The sequence below is a fragment of the Octopus sinensis genome, linkage group LG9, assembly GCF_006345805.1.
Source record: "Octopus sinensis linkage group LG9, ASM634580v1, whole genome shotgun sequence".
In the NCBI taxonomy this organism is placed as follows: domain Eukaryota; kingdom Metazoa; phylum Mollusca; class Cephalopoda; order Octopoda; family Octopodidae; genus Octopus; species Octopus sinensis.
The window spans coordinates 48,362,332-48,368,174 of record NC_043005.1 but is presented as its reverse complement, the minus strand read 5'-3'; the positions used below and the strand labels follow the sequence as shown (position 1 = coordinate 48,368,174).

Below are 5,843 nucleotides of genomic sequence, written 5' to 3'. Positions count from 1 at the left end.
ATTAGTGCATTTCTTCATGTAATTAGAATTCCATTCCACTTCAGTGAATATATCTTCATTTTCAGGATTACTGGACCTTTTTCAACAAAGAAAATATTTTGTGTTTATTACATTCTGGCAATACTAGCTTGGATAGTTCTTTGTTTTAAATATTTCAGAATGTGAGCTTAATAAAGTCAAACCAAACGAATGATATTGTAATTCATATAGAGCTTGTATCTTGATCTTTTCACAATATGGAGGTCAACTCATTGTAAAATTGCCAAAGCCTTCATTGCAACGAAACTATAAAAATGCCTGTAAATCTCTAAATATTTTCGTATAGTTTTATTCCTGAATTTCTGAGACACGTTTGTATTGATATCGTCCAAAATGTTTAGGCCCGTGTTGTATTTATAATTCTAGTTTCAAGAATCCCGGGGATATTTTTAATTTATATCAAGTTTATTTTAGCTTTCATTGTAATAAAATTTGCAGAGCAAACCTACTGTGGTATTATTTCTACAGTGGTCCATCAAAAGAGTTGAACTCAACACCAAAATCGACGAAAAGCTAGATAATTAATGATAATTAATGTTGGTGAGCTACACACGTATCTCTAGTATTAAATTTGATTCTAATGAATGTAAGAGACATGGCATTAGAAACAGCGCAACAGATGCTCTAGGATGTGAACTATTGAAATTTTTGCTTGCTAATGTAATACTCTTTCTACTCTTTTTCGAACAGCCAGAAATAGTAGCAGAATTCCCTCATATAAATCTACCGTCTAAAAGACAAGGTGGGGCGGAATACTTTGAACAATGTAACCATTGTAGTTCGAGATATACAAATTGAGAAGATAGTCACTACTGGAACGCATTTGATCGGGGATGAGATAAAGTGGTTTAATAGCTAAAACTCGGAGTTCATGAAATTAAGAGGCAATATTGACTCCAAACCGAAGAATATATAAGTTCTTCTCTGGATTTGAAAACGAGATTGTGTTATAGGTAAATTCTGTATATTACAAAATATACTGATCTTTACTACGACTACACTATTATCAGCAAACTAATTGAGGTATAAAATATTATCTATAACAAAGCACAGTGTTGGTAAAAGCTAAAACTCCAACAAAACAGACAGACAGTGAAAACACGAATCTAAAAGAATGCCGAATTTACTGATATAGATGATCCAGTGTATAGATAGGTTCTCTTATAAAACACACTTTCATCCTCTTCGCAGTCTTCTGCTTCCGTTCTGCTAGTCTATGACATCAACCCCATTACAGCTGTGCATGCTCTTTCATTTGACCAGCTGTCCACTGTACAATGGCCACTTCCTCTTTCGGGAAATTGGGGACCTCATGGCATTGTCTAAGCTTGATGGTGATTATCTTGTGGGATTTCAACAGACTGTGAACGGAAGGAACTATGTATTGTACTATTAAACAAACATGTCGGCAAGTGTTTTCCATAGTGTGGCTTTTTATAATATATTTTAATACTGGAGACATTTGCCGCGCCTCTTCTCTCCATGACTTTCACTTCATTGTTCATTGTTTGGCTTCGGTCAAGGTTCAATACTCAGAGAACTGTATTTAATTGTATTTAATCATATACTTTGTCCTTTTAAGTTGGTCAACAGGCAGTTAACTATACTTGTTCTTCTTATCAATGTTTATCTACTGATGCATCCAAGTCTCACTATTTACAAGCAACAACTACTTTAGATTTAATTATCTCCTAAATTGGCTAAGCATTTTTCTTCACTGCCACCAGCATCGTACCACAATCACTACTATAACCACTACGAGAAACAGCAACAATAACAGCAACAACAACGACGGCAACACTACCACATCAAACAACAACTGCCGTCCTTCATTATTAATACTGCTAACATCACAATCGCCACCAACCAGAATTTCTCCTCCGCGCACCATCCTCTTCACTACAACTCTAGCCAACATTAACCCAACCGCTGTTCAGCATCCTAAATAGAACATTATGATACAGGCACACATTCATATACACATGTACATTATTTCATATATAAATATATATATATATATATACATATATATATATATATATACATATATATATATATATATATATATATATATATATATATATATATGTATACATATATGTATACATGTATATATATATATACATATATGTATACATGTATATATATATATATGTAAATGTATGTATATGTATGTACGTATGTATGCTTATATGAATATATAATGTACACTATATAATAGGGCTACTATAAAATATGAATAATAATAATAATAATAATAATAATATAATAATAATGATAATAATAATAATAATAATGATAATCTATGCATATACATACATATACATGTATGCACACACAAACACACCCACATGCATGCACACACAATAATTACATACGTACATACTACATACATACATACATACATATATATACATACATACATATATATATACATACATACATACATACATACATATATATATATATAATATATATATATTATATATATATATTATGTATATGTATATATATATATATATATATGTATATGTATATATATATCAGGGATTAAATGCATCATCAGTGATTAAGGAAGTAGCTTTTCTAATAGGCTATCCACAAGAATGCATGTATATTTCGCTATAACGTCATTTTTCAAGTACAGGAAATTTAAAATTCTTATTTGCTTCCCAAACAATTGCAGAGATTTAAGTCAATGGCCAAGTTGATTGTCATCGCATCTTTTGCAAAATACTGACCATCTCTCGTAGCGGAAGGAAACGGTTAGAGAGATGAGTCTTCTGAAATTGATCTTTTTCATTAGACACTATAATGTTATAACTTATTCAAGTCATGATTAAATAAATTCAGGTGGAGGCACGGTACATGTAATATCAATAGAAATATATATGTGTGGATAGATGGTTCATTATGAATCGATGTCATTTTTAGTTGCTCCATGCAAAAGACATTCTAGTCTTTCGTATAGAAATAATTCATGTTTGTATTTGTCTATAAAATTACTTCTGTCTACTACCAGTCTGTCTGTCTCCCTCTAGAATTTCTATCTAAATATATATATGTAATCATATATATATATATATATATATATATATATATATGTTTACAAACGTGTAATTATCTGTGTGTGCATGTATAAAGATATATATATATATATAATATATATAATATATATATATATAACTACTCTCTCTCTCCCTCTCTCGGTATGTATACATATATATACCTACACACATACAATATATATATATATATGTATATATATGAGCAATGTTGGTATCCAGGAGACCCAGGGTGGTAGGTATTGCTTTGTAAGTGCTATGAAAGGACCGTAGTTATACTCTCGGTCCAATAATAATACGAGTGAGGAGTCTACAACGGGTCTTGTATGAGCATGTATATGTTAAATAAAATGAAACAACAAAGCCAAATGGTTGTGTGGAAGTCTTCAGGACATTTATAAAGAGAAAGTTAGTCTTATAGCTGTTTTGGGGATATTAGGGATCAGAGACGATGTGAGATGCTTAAATAGAGGGAAATATTAGAATTCAATATAAGGAGTCATTTTGGAAAAGGAGGAAATAGGGACTGCAGAGGGAAACAGGAGAATGAAAGTAGAAATAGAAATAAAAATAAAAATATATAAAGATGTTATAGTGACAGTTCCATTATCCAAGGAAAGTGGTGTGTAGAAGTGGTAGAAATACTCCTTGTCCGTGGTATGTAAAATCCTATAGGCGTTCAAATTTTGTCATTACAAATGGAAAGTATGGGATCTACGTCTCCATACTTTCTATTTGTAAATACAAAATATGAACTCCTATTGGAATTTACATACCACGGACAAAGAGTATTTCTACCACTTCTACACACCACTTGCCTTGGATAATTGAACTGTCACTATAACATCTTTATATAATTTATATTGAACTCTAATATTTCTCTCTGTTTAGCCATCTCACATCGTCTCCGATGAAGGGATATCCCCAATATCCCAGAAACAGCTATAAGACTAACTTTCTCTTTATAAATGTTCTGAAAATTCCACACCGCCTTGGCTTTGTTGTCTCATTTTATTTAACACACACACACACATACACTCACACACACAGACATACACACACACACACACACACACACACACACACTCACAGACACACATACACACATACACACACAGAGTGTATGAGAGAGATAGAGAGTGATTAGTCATAGGATTCATTAGAATCTAGGCACTAGAACACGTAAGATGCCAGCAATGGCTAGGTACAATAACATAGAGTTTACAATGAGGTAAACAACCATGAAGGCATCATGTATTGGTAGAATACTGTAGATATGGAAGTACCAAACATTATTTACACCGTAGATCAGACTCAACGCTGGTTCTAGGTGCGCGGCGAGGGTACAAATAAGAATACATGGCATTTTGGACCCCATTTGCGTTCTTTTATATACACATGCACACACACACACACACACACACACACACACACACACACACACACACACACACACACACAGACAAGCACACGCCCGCACGCACACACCTGCACCTACATACATACACCCAGAAACACACACACAAACACTACACACACACACTTAGGGTATAGTAAAAGTAAAGGCCAACTTTGGTCACGAATGACCATGGGATTGCACCTAGAAAGTTCCCATCCGAGGCACAAGTCTGAGCAAAGTTGTTTATGGAAGACTAGCAGTTGCTCATGCATACCAGTCTCCCCTCTCCATGCCACCGATGTCATACAAGGGAAAGGCAAAGGCTGATACAACTTGGCACCAATGATTTCACAACATATTTCTACAGCTGAGTGAACTGGAGCAGCGTGAAATAAAGTGTCTTGCTCAAGAACACATCACACAGCCAGGTCTAGGAATCAAACTCAATACGTCATGTTTGTGAGCCCGACGTCCCAAACACTAAGCCATGTGATGTGTGTATTTACTAAGGAGAGTGTGTATATGTGCATATGAGAGTGTGTAGAAACTCTTTATCTCTGTGTTAGGATACCTGTGTGGAGGCGCAATAGCCCAGTGGTTAGAGCAGCGGACTTGCGGTTGTAGGATCGCGGTTTCGATTCCCAGAGCGGGTGTTGCGAGTTTTTATTGAGCGGAAACACGTAAAGCTCCACGAGGCTCCGAAGTGGGGTGGTGGCGAACCCTGCTGTACTATTTCACCACAACTTTTTCTCCCTCTTTCATCTTGTTTCTGTTATACATGTATTTCAAAGGGACAGCCTTGTCACACTCTGTGTCACGCTGAATCTCCCCGAGAACTATGTTAAAGGTACTCGAGTATGTGGAGTGCTCAGCCAATTGCACGTTAATTTCACGAGCAGTCTGTTTCGCTGATCAGATCAACTGGAACCCTCGTCATCGTAACCGACGGAGTGCCACGATATCTCTGTGTGGGCAAACACATATTTATATATTGTATGCATTTATTTAAAATCATGTATGCATGTAGTTGTATGTGGATGTGTGTGTGTGAATGCATTTTAATTTCTATGTAAGCAGCGAAAAAGTCTTCACTAAAATATAATGTATGGAATATTTTAAGGTAGATTTCTAAAACCTTCCTCTGTTTTGTTTTGTAAATTTCGGAATTTCATTATTTCCTTTATCTTTAAGGAGGCGATCTAAACAGAATCGTTACGGCATCGGACGAACTCTTTAGCAGTATTTCTTCCATCTTTACGTTTTAGTTCAAATTCCGACGAGGTCGACTTTGCTTTTCATCCTTTCGAGATCGATGAAATAAGCACCTGTTGAACACTGAG

The 5,843-nt window shown here is 34.8% G+C and overlaps 1 long non-coding RNA gene across 1 annotated transcript in view; it reads left to right on the top strand.

The window, feature by feature from the left end:
* LOC118764696 overlaps nucleotides 1-4,387 on the top strand; it is a 21,305-nt gene extending 16,918 nt beyond the window's left edge. The window contains exon 3 of the long non-coding RNA XR_005000502.1: nucleotides 4,243-4,387. This is a non-coding gene — a long non-coding RNA (uncharacterized LOC118764696). The remainder of the gene's footprint in view (nucleotides 1-4,242) is intronic.
* The last annotated feature ends 1,456 nt before the right edge of the window (nucleotides 4,388-5,843 follow it).